We start from the raw sequence: 12,639 nt of genomic DNA on the forward strand, positions 1-12,639 counted from the left end.
CAAATACTCTCTGACTGAGTGATGTCTCCTTTTAGGATGCTGCTGCTGCCAAGGTTGTCAGCAGCTGCAGGGATTTAATTTGCCATTTGTGATATTTTAAGCTTTTAAACCTCACAGCACAGATGTGGACGAGTAAACAAAGAAGCACAGTATGTGCATAGCTGAAAACAAAGGCTGAGGCTCTTAATAGATGATACCGTACCATTGATTCCAACCCCTATTTGTTTCCTCTTCACCTAACATGGATTTCAAAGTTAAAACTCACTAACACACCACCAGAATATGCATGAATCAGATTATGTACTGTTGCCCCACTAAAGCGAGCTCTGGTCTAGCTGTAGCCTTATAAATGACTCACTTCCTGTTTGGATTGGACAAAACTAATAAAAATGGAGGAAATATGCGGTCATAAACAAATATATTTTTAACAAGACTATGAGTGAGCCTGGGGATATACTAGACACAAAAGAGGCTTTAAGCTAAATGCTTACAGGAATGTTTTCAGTTTAGCATATTAGCATGCTAACATTAGTTCATTACTACTTAAAATGAACCACATTTTGACTTAATATTGGTGCTAGGTATCTATAAAATCAAATTCTGTGTTTGAAGATGATACGTCTTGCATTGTATGCCACCTGTGCATCCAGTATATTTGGCCCAATGCTGATGAACTATTTGAAAAAAAAAAAGTACAAAGATCTAAGTCTTATGTGGGAGACATAGAGGAAGCTTTGAGCTCAATGCTAACAGGAACGCTTATCTTTTAAATTTAACGTAAGAGCATGATAACACTTAAAACAAACCAGCTTTAAACTGGGTTAAAACTCTATAAAAATATAATGGCATCTGGCCTAACATTGACAAAATCTTTTGAATGAATGAACACAAAAAAAGTTAGAAATATGCTCTCATAAATAAATATTTTCTTCAACAAGGCCAGGAGTATATAGACTGAAAATACAGGCATTTAGGCACAGAAAGTGCTTTAAGCTAAATGTTAACAATTTTTTTTAAAAAAAACTTTTCACTTTAGCTTAACAGCATGCTAACATTAGTTAACTAACATTAAACCAGTACAGCCTATAGGTCGGAGACACAGTGGGAGCTAAATGTGCATGCTAACAGCTAACAGCAAAGACCAAAGGGGATTCTGACCTGATGATGGTGCTAGGTGACAGGTTAATGTCACTATGAATTCAAGTTTGGTGTTTGTGAGTTCACCTGACAGTCTCTGACTCAACATTGGCAAATAAGTTGTGGTGTAAGAATTGTTTATGGTATTTTAGAATCTGTAACTTCCTGGAAATTACTTAAAAATGTCGTTTATTCATCTTGCATCGTGCTGTGCGTGCTAATGTTGCAACCAATGAAACGCTTTCTCTGTTTTTTATGTCGTCATTTCTCCTCCAATTGCAAAATTGCAAAATAATAAAAAAAAAACATCATAATTTATTTATATTAGTACATGTTTCTTTTACTTTCTCTAGACATGAGTCAAGCTTTGATGTGATCTTTGGCCTGAGGGTTTGGAGAACACATCCCTCATCAAGCTCCACAGTAGCCAAAGAAAAGACGTGCTGATCGACAGCTTGGACCCTCCTGCATTTATCTCTATGCATATCTGCATACCTATTATTAACGCTTGACTTGTTATTCTCCAAACAGGAACAGAAAATTACAAAGTGACCTGGGAACATGGGGACAGTATGGGCTTCAGTGTGTATCTTAAGTGTTTATTGTTCTCACATAATGACTATTGTTGTCAGTCGACAGTTTGGCTCTGTTATTCACTTCCCTTGGCTTCATAAAATGAGGTTATACCACTTAAGAGTGTACTTGAGTGCCGTCATTTATGAAACATGAAAGTGTACACAGCCCCATTTTAATGGTTTTCATTTAAAAAACAGTAGCATGCATGAGCGATTCCATCAGAATCAGTGTTTTCACTCTTTCTTATAACTAGAACACGAGCACCAGAAGCCGAAATCTTAGCGTGAAACTTGCAGGAGAGTATGGTCCATCTGAAAATCCTGAAAAAATATTTGCATTTCGTCATAAAAATATTTAACTGACGCATTAGCTCAGCATGACGAAATTAGTATAGCTGGAAGAAATCACAGCGGGGAGACGTTCCCACCATCCAAAGTCGCAACAGAAAAAAGAGGCTCGTCGACTGAATTGAAAAAAAAAATCCATATTTCAGATTTCTGGCTGGACCTCGTGCTGCAGGAATAAGCATCAGTTTGTCTTTGTTTAGATTCCAGAGTGTAAAGATGAATGGAAAGCTCCCTTTCACCATCCCTGAGGTTGAGGGATTCCACTTGAGGTTAATTTCAAGTCAAGGCAAGTTTATGCCTGATATTTTTGTCGTGTGTTTGAATGTGTTATTTCTCCTCCTGGAAACAGGATTTAAGACTTAACTCTGCATGACACCTAAGGCTCTCAGGTACTATAAAAACAAATCATTACCAGAAAACTATTTCGCAGCATTTGTTTTGGAACAATTGATCGATAAACGGTGCTGTGTGATGATGTGGCAGATGGAAGCACTAAGTATTACCCCATCGAAAAGACTTACGGTAAATGAACTCATTCACACCCAGATAGTAGTGTCCTTGCCGGTTGGTCGATGAGGGGAAATGTTTATTTGCCAGTAAGTGCAGAAGCATCTGGAGGCTGCAGACAATTCCCATTTGAGACTGGAGACAGCCAATACGGCAACACATGTTCCTCTGAATACGTTTGTTGCCAAAAGCGAGGCAGTTTCGGCAAGGCTTGTAACCTGTAGACACCTGACCGCAGTGTGAGGTTCTGAGGAACATGTGTTGTTGCCTGGAAATGCAAACTAGCTGTGCAGACATGTATTTATCGCACTGCCCTGACCTTGTTCTGTCATGATAGGCGTCCCTCTCACTCTCGCATTTAGGGTATGACTGTATGAGTCCCTGCTGTATTCTTCCTTTTGTGGTCAAGCTGCGGTTCCCCCCCCCGTTAATCCGCACAGCTGTGGTGCTTCACTGGCCTCCCCTTCGTCTCAAGTACATAAAAAATGTCATGAGGGGAAAGACAAAGGGCCAACATCCCACAAAACCAGACTCTTGTACTCTTTGGCTGAAGGAAGTTTACTGTCACATATTTCCCGTTCTGCCTTTTTTTGGAGTATTGAACCATAGCAGTTTAGGAGGAGAAAACTGGATAAGGAATACTAAGATAATGGAAATTATCTCTGCAAATTAGCATTTTAAATTCTGTGTTCATTTGCCCCACATCTCCACTCAAGTCAGTCCAAGGCCAAATGACCTGCGTACCTTCACCTGAGTAAACACCGTTTAGAGGGAGCGTTTGGAAAACTGTTGGTATTTAGGGTCATTTATTTATTTAATCCGTCCATTCAGCTCGCTGGTTTTCTGTTTGCATGCAGTAAATCTCATTTCGGGCCTACCCACCCATTCCCACCATTAGTGTCAGGTGTCCAATAACCTGATTCCACTCAGCTCATCAATCCTGCAGTATTTTTTTTCCTCCAAGCCTTCCGCTACTCTCTTCTCAGATTGTCTTTATTTATCACTGTTGTGTTTTTCCTCCTGATTATTTCTTGCACTTGGTTCAACGTAGGCCAGGCTTGTCTTTTTGTGACCCAGAAACTGCAATTACAGGGTTTGATTGTCATGAAATGCATTGTAGGCATGCATAACCACACAGAATGAATCATAATGAGTTTTCTTCTTGTGCCAGCATTAGATCTATGGTCTTGGCTTTTGCGAAGTATCGCGTCAACTACTGGAAGGATTTCACAGTAATTCAGATGATGAATTCTAATTACTTTGGTTTCCCCTTGATTATGTTTACGGTTGTTAAACCAAGATCTTGAACATGGACAAGACTCTACCTGCTAAACACCAATAAGTACAGCTTTAGCTTAGCTTTATACAATTAGTATAAAGACAATTTATTTTTTATTCAAAGACAAATTAGAAGCTCTTGATTATGACATGGGAAGAGCCTTGACTACATATTAAGTGATTGGCTCGTCCCTGATCTATATATAGTTACCAGTTGGTTGCTATTGGATGTTCTGTGCTCTCGTTGACTAGAGGCTAACTCTCTTGTATAATATGTTTGTAAGTGACACCAGAAGAACATTAAAACAGTTAGCTCTTCCTGCCCCTACCACTCTGTATTTGAAAAGAAGGACTGGCTTCACCTGACGTTCCAAACCATCATTCATTGGCGATGGAAACCAATATGACAGAAGGTCTTTCCTTGCAGTAAAAGTTCTGGTATCTCCATGTTTCCGTCATATGTCACTGGACTGTAGTCACTCCCACTGGTCGTTGCCTCAGAGTTGTTATACACCAATCCACTATGCGGCTCCAATGGTTTATACATCTACCATTGCTACTACTCATTACATTTCATTAAGTAGTAGTTTCTTCCTGTACGTATGTCCCTATACCCAAAGAACAGCACTGTTCATCAACTGTTAGTGTCCAGAAGCCACAGGGGCTAACAGTTTGTCAAGCTAGCAACCAGGATGCGTTGAGAATACAAACAGTTTTCTCAGACACGTCATAGAAGTACCAAAAGTAAAATAAATCAACTTATCATCCACCTCCACCACTGTTTTTTAAAACCCTCAATTATGTGGCAACTCATGGAGCATGAAATTACAAAAGGAGCGTCATTCATTTAGACTTTCCTCACAAACACAGTAAACACGACCCTATAAGGACCAGTAAAGCTGTGAGCATGCCTACGGACTTCTAGTGATACTGTAAACCTGTATTTAAACTGCCTGCTTATTCTTACATATCCTTATTGCCTACGTTGCTCTTTGTTCTGAACACTCGTACACTTTGAGTAGGAGCTGCTGTAACGAAAACTCATTGGGATTAATAAAGTAATTCTGATTCTGATTCAAAACTGTGTAAAATTTCTTGCATGCTCGATGCACCGTCCGTTCTTTTCACTGGAGTACAATATGGAGACAAACCTACGAAGGTAGGCTAAAATTCAAAGCATGCTAACTTTACCAGTTCATGTGTTGAGTTGGGATTTGGAAAGTTTCATTAAATTAAAAAAAGAAGAAAAGAAAAAAGAAAAATCACAATTTTAAAACAAATATGATGGTTTCACCATATTTGGAATATCATATGAGTTAAGTGGGGCTATATATAACAGACAAAAATATTGTAATCAGTAATGTTACAAAAAGAAACATGGTGGCAAATGAAGCTTTATAACTTATTAGGAATTTGTTATTGCACTTTAATTGTAACTGATATTTCTTGTTAACCTGCTGAATAAATACTCTATAAATCTTTTCTGTTAAAGCGATTGCTTTCTTCTCATGCCGCCCCAAGTTCAGTTGAATTGTCAACAAGCGTTTCATTCCTTTTAAGATTTTATCAGCAGAAATAAAAAGCCTGGTGACTTCTCAGGCTTATCTTCTGCACAATAAACACTAGATATGCTCTTTGTTTTGTTTTGTTTTGCTTCATTATTTAAGTCTGAATTACAAACTTGTTTTCCAGAAATGTCTAATGAGCCATTTGATTTTCTTTCTGCCCGATTTAGGTCAATAAAGATGTAATGAGAGGTGTAGATGTTTTTTTTTTTTTTTTTTTTTTTTTTTCCCGGTGCAAAGAATATAAACATTCCCAAAATACATTCAGAACATTTGCAGCATCACTACGTGGTCTGGTGTTATTTTTATTCTTTCCTCTCCTGTGTGTTTAAAATTGAACAGCCCTGTTCATAGTCACATCTGTGGCATTCACTATGTTTCTCACTGCAACGTCGAAAGGATCCATTACGGAGCCATTAGTTTACGTAATTTGTTATTCCCAGCAAGCCCCACAATCTTACGTCTGTTCAGCCCTTCCGCTGTGAGTGGAGACGCTGCGGGTCAAGTAGGGATAACAGACGAGCTGAAAATTCACACAATCAAATCAATGAAAAAAGCCTCATTTCATAAAACAAACAAAGGATGTTTAATCTTCTTCAAATCTCAAGGCGTCTTTCTACTAACACGTGTCAGACTTTAAATTAAACACTCAAATTCAACATCCTTTTGCTTAAGGAAGTCCGGATTATAACCTCCCTTCCTATGTAAAAGTTCAGAGGGTACAAAAAATAAAAATATATAAAAAAAATGATTTCCTAAAGAGGCCTAACTGCTGGCCTGGTTTTGAAAGGAGCTGACGCGAGCCCCAATACGGGAAGAGGAGTTCAGAAAGCCTGAGAGCATGACTCACTACTCTCACTGACAAAACACACAAACATCTGGAAGCCGCGATCTAAATAAAGTTAGATCAAACAACTTTAAATCATGCAGACATGATGTCAACTCCCTGATAATGTCTTGACGATGAAAGATGGTATACCCAGTGTTCTGTGTGGAATTTGGCACCGAAGGGAAACTCAGGCATTCACACAATCACAAGTGATTCACAATGACTAAACAATCCACTCCAGAGGATTAGATGCATGAGTGCTTTTATTGATCTAATTTGTTTGACTCATTACTGTCACGAAAGTTCAAAAAACTGTCGTGTTGGTGACATAACACGAATAAAGTGATGGACAGATATAAACTAATTAGGTATTTACACCACCAGATAATAAGCCACAAACCAGAAACATCTGACAACAACAGAAGAAAGTTCGCATATAACATCTGCATATAATTATTTTTTGGAGCCAAGTACTAAGCTCCATATTAATTCCAGTGGTTCTCTCCGACACCTGTGCTTTCATTTGAGGGAGAAAAATTTGATTTATTGTGCCCATAACAACACATGTTTTTGTGTAACTGGCAACTGATGACTGGGAGAAAAAAACTATAAAAGTTTGAGTGAAAATAAAAGAGCAGTAAAAGAAATGGAGCCTGTGACGGAGAGAATTTATTACAAAATCATGTTTCTATTCATGTTCATACACAGAGTGTTGTTTCCTTTCTATTTCTGAAACTGTGAGTGGGAAAAAAATGCATTTGTATAGAAATTAATTCGCCAAAACTATTGAGGTTCAAAATGCTAGCTGGTGCACCAACGAAATAAAACATAATGTGATTTTCATGGAGATACTCTACCATCAAGACTGCAAGAGTATATTGTCTATAAATAGATATGACATGAAGACATGCATGAACCGCGCACAACCTATACACAGCAATCAATATATAAAGTCACCACATGCAATATACCACAGTCAAACAGACATTTCATCTTCACACACAGGTAAACAGCTCCATGAAGTTGTGTCCCCTCACACATGTATTGCCAATTATGCATTACACCATTTAGAGTAAAAATAAATTAGATGCACCAAGTGCCCCTTTGACAAGCTCCCGCTTAACCAAGTTATTTGCATGAAGAACCGTCTGCCATACATATGCTATGTGGCTTTGCATTGACTACCATTAACCTACTGAGCTTTTATTTGTTATGTGTTGTTAATTTCTCCAAGGACTTAAGAATTAAAAAAACTAAGCATCATCTTTGAGCAGGACGTTTAATCCCAATGTCCTCAAATGGGTTCTTGCTGATTAGAGACGCTGTAGCTTATTATTTGTTAAATTTGCATGTGATGTCTAACTAAAAAAGTTAATGAATGAAGAATGAATGAATGAATGAATGAACACTTATTCATTAAAGTCTTCATTTAAGTCTTCATTCATTCAGAGTTAATAAGCATTAATAGACAATGTTCAACCGTGTAGCAAAGCATCACTTTCTACTGCAGTGTAACATATTTCAAGGAACATTTTACTAATTTTCCACAATAAATTACGGTATTTTTACTGTAATATTCACAATATAATACTGTAATTAAGTGTATTAACTATTTGCACAGTAAATTACTGTGAAAATTGTTTTTTATATATACATTTACAATAAATTACTGTAAAATGTAATATAAAATGTAAAAGTAATGCACAAGTAATATGATTATTAGCCAGTAATTGACTATAAATGTACAGTGAAATTTTAACAGTGTGTGTTAAGCCAGACAAACTCCCTCACCTATACATTTTATTATGGTGCAGTTGGTCTGGAGTATCTTCGTTGGAAACCAGAAAAGATCCCAATCAAATCATTTCACATTTCAATTTGTTTACATCAAAACAGCTCTTATTGGTTTTTGGGACCATCCAATTCCCTGCAGGGCCTTTTTCTTCCTCCATATTGGTTGAAACACATCCCATAATGTAATACAAATGTCACCAGACTCATATTCTGATAAGAATAGAGTGTACACCAAGCTAGCGTTATCTCACATCACAGTGGAGAGAGTCACAGTCTTGCTCATTCTATGTTGTTCATCATGGGAGTTTGGAAGAAATATTTGAAAAAACAAAACAGAACAAAAAAAAAACTAAACAACAACAAAAAATCAGTAACAACACAATCTTATTACAAATGTTTGTTGTGTGAAAAATAATTTGGCAAGTCAGGAAATTCACTGAGCTGTAATTAGAAACACCACACACATAAACTACACACCACTATAATGTTCCCTTTCCATAAGCCCTATCCACTGACCACACCTGAAGCCCCGAAATACACAGCCTTTACTCGTCAGGCGATATCCACTGGGAAGGTTGATAAGATGCTCCAAACAAACCCTAAATAATATGTCAATGACCATTCTACAAGTGTAAAGCATCAGGTAGGATAAACAGGGCAGAAGTGGAGGATACAGGTTGAGGTAAATAAAATAAAATTCCCGGAAAAAGTGTTGTGTGCAGTTTTCAGAAAAGTAAATCAGGTCATGTTTGATGTCTCTGTACATATTTATGTAAGTAATTATATCCTTGGTCTCTTGCAACTTCAGTCTTGTTTACATGCAAAAACATGAAGAGATTCTAATCTCAAAACTCTTGAGTATCTTCCATTCAGCCTCTTACTGCAAAACATACAAACCTTAGACCAGGGGTCTTCAACGATTTTCATGCCAAGCACTCCCAAACTGATGGACAGATTAAGTAGGGACCACCTACCTACTATATGTGTTCTATATTAAACTCAGCCTAGTGCAATTTATTAATATACATTATTATTATAATTCTGCATTTAATATTAAGCCATTCAAATAATACACAGTTCAAATATAATTTTTTTTGTTTCTATTTCTTATTCAAATGACAAAATGATCTATTTTGGCCTCAGTAGTTAGACTGTTAGCTTCTCTTCTGCTAATATTAAAGCATGCTCCTGGGATTTTACCTGGGGACTGACCTGGCTCTCGGAACCCGACTGTCAGCGTGTAATATGATAGCTCGTGATTGGCTCAGCAGCTGATAGGGGCGGGGCCTACTGTACAGGACGCTTAGATTGACAGGTCTAGTGTGAAACGGTGCACTGTTGAGACAGCTCCTGTATCACTGAATGAAGTGATGACATCTTCTGCCTCCATTTATTTCTTTAGTAAGATATGTTGGATTCATGGTAATGTGCATTTAAAGAAATCTAAATTCAAAGGGGGAAATTTAAATATATATATATATATATAAATATCTAGATTTTGCAACCCCCCCCCCCCCGCAGATCCCCAGTTGAAGACCTATGCCTTATAGAAAGGAACTATTCATCGGGAAAGGCAGTATTTTTATCTCCTACGTTTATAATTGTTACTCCCTTTACGCTTTCTGTTCTCCCTCGATACATGCAATTTGCAGCAATTACTGCATTTATTATCGACAATTATCACCAATTATTGTAAAAATAGATACTTGACTTACTCACTGTTTGTTAGTTCTTGAGTTGGTTGGAAATGCTGAATCCAGCTAAGGCTGAAACTACACGTGACAGACAAAACGTTTGCAACTTTAAGATGTACCAGGCGAAGCTGTAACCACCTGTGTCTGTGTCAAAAAGAACACAAAGTCCAACTAGCAGTAATAAATATGTTATGCACAAATTGCAGTACATAGCTGGCCTCTACTAGGTCATGCTGATGAATTAGTCGTCAGTTTTTTCGTTACAGAATAAGCAGAATAAGCTACCACAAACCTAAAACCTAATGTCCCCATATGTTGACACAGGGTCTCAGGAGGTTAAATGCTATTGATCGTGCTGAGTTGCAGCCTGTTTTTATAAAAGCTATACATATATCCAGCAAACAGCATGTAGTGCAGGAGCTGCCTGCTCTTAATGTATGTATTCAGGTCAAGAAGCACGGGGCTAATACCACACTACCCGCACTTGACTGAGTTAACCCGCCACAGCGCGATAGCTTAACCCGATTAGGTTCAGACAACAAGCTAATGCTAACCAAACCAAGACCGAATGAGCTCGTCTCGACACATTAGCCCAAGTTACACAGTCACAAGCTACCAAGTAATGGAACACAGAGTAACCGAGTGACAGCTCGCCTTTATGCAGACACTGACCCTTAACTACGTAACTACTTCTGAAAGACTTACTCGGCACAATTGAAACGAAGCCAGAAAACTGTGTTCTCCTTGACAGGGGCGCCTGAGAACTGTTCCAAGCTAGCCTGGACGTGCGCTGAGGGAAACAACATTGTAGTTTCTCCAGGGAAGACAGCGAGAATGAGTAATGAGTCGGTTGACAGATACAGACAAGGTGTCATAGGTAGTAGTTGATCACACCCAAGGCGATTCCCATAGTGGAACACCGGGCATAGTTAGAAAAAGAGCCCCACCCGAACAATTTGGTTGGCCTGGTAGATCTTAGTTAGGGATCATTCAGACTACAGGATCAGAAACGTCTGTACTCTAAAATTCATAGCTGTTTTGGAATAGAATACAACTTATTTCATTATACCTCAGAGATCAATGAATCAGTCAGGAGTTTCCCTCCTTAAAGGCTTCTGATCGCTAACTAACAATTAACTGCATTTGCTTTTCATCCGTAGAGTGGCTCTGGGAGTGCTCCTTTCCTTAATGCATCCCCAGATTTCTGAGAGTATCCAAACAGATCAATATTAGCTGGCAGAGCTGAAAGCCTGCATCTGGGCCTGTAAATAACATGGAATTAGCTCCCACTCCTTTGGCCCATGCTGCTCAGGCTAGATGGTTTCCAGTTTGTCACGCGAAAGCGTTACTCAGCGTCAAGCTTCATCGCGTCTCGACAAGCTTTTGATCACAGGGAGTGTGAAGAACGGCCGATAAAATATTCAGAAACTTTCCAGAGACGTTCCCTATTAATAGGAGATGACACTGGAATTGTGTGGTCTGTCACCGCAACATTTTTTATAGACTGTGCTGAATGATGAACTTTAAATTGTCACATTCGAGAATTTGTTTGGTAGTTCAGGGGACGTTGTTCACTCTGTGTATTTCAAACTTCTCTGAGACAAATTATTAGAATCGGTAGAACCATTAATCAGAGGAACTGGTCCAAAATTAAGTGAAATGTTTGATTTAAGTTTTTATTTAAGTTTAGAATTTCGCTACAAGTGAAGTTGACCAAAGAAGGTGATATCTCAGAACAGGAAAGTTGCCTGCTGCTTGAAAAAGAGCAGAGATTGACGGCGCATCCGTTGATGACGACTACCTACTAATCTCTATGGGAGCAAGCGACAAATAGTGACTCAGAGTCACCACAAAGTCGAACACTCATGAGATTTAAAACCCATTACAACAGGGGCGATGCTAATGTGCCTCTTCGTAATTTGGCTCCAGAGATCAGAGACTTTGGATCTTTATAGGCTGCGGTCAATCAGCGTTCACCCCCCCTCCCCAGATGGTGTTTATTACCTCAGCAGCCTGGTGCATACCCACTGAACTTAACTAAATGGACTTTCAAAGACTGAAACGGCTGTCAGTGTGAACATTCATTACACGAGAAACTATAACAGTTTTCATATTGATGCCTGATCTGATAGCAGTGAACCTGGCAGCTAAATTACCACGTGTGTCAAGATGTGAAAGCAGAAATGTTTCAAGTTTGACAACGTGTTAAGAGGACTGAAGGAAAATACATTAATATGCCAAATAGCGCACCAAAAATTTTATGGAATTTTTGTTTTATGTATTTGTCATAATAGTTCTTTCTCTATTAAAATCAAAAAGAAATAAAAAGGCAAATAAATTATATGCCAATACTTTTACCAAGATGAGTATTGTTATAATTTGTTATTTTTGTATTAATTGCTTCATTTATTTACATTCTCTTTAAATTTATTCACCTTCATTCCTGAAATGATTCTTTTTTTTCAAACGTAGTCATTTTTGTCTTTATCAAAGTATTTATTTTTGCACTATTTTTCTTGTTTGTTTAAATATAAGATTTATCCTATGGAGAACAAAAATGGACAAAATCTGAATTATATAAATGACTCAACAAATAAATTGACAATTCTGTGATATTGTCAATTATTAATCTGTAAAATATTTCTATATTATTTTTCATTTAAATTATGCAAATGAGCAGGAATGTCAAAGTGTGCAATTTTACCTTTGTTCTTATTTGTGAAAAACACTGAAACTCTGAATAAATAAATAAATTACTTCTGTCTAACTACTTTGGCCTAGACTTGCTGAGCTGGACGTTTGGCGTTAAAAGAAAGAAAATGGTTTCTTGCAAACTGTATAAAAGTGGATTTTATTCCAGTAAACCAGCAAGTGTGGGAAGGTGGTTCACCATCTGTAGGTTATTCTTACTT

The sequence above is a fragment of the Mugil cephalus genome, chromosome 20, assembly GCF_022458985.1.
Source record: "Mugil cephalus isolate CIBA_MC_2020 chromosome 20, CIBA_Mcephalus_1.1, whole genome shotgun sequence".
Lineage (NCBI taxonomy): Eukaryota > Metazoa > Chordata > Actinopteri > Mugiliformes > Mugilidae > Mugil > Mugil cephalus.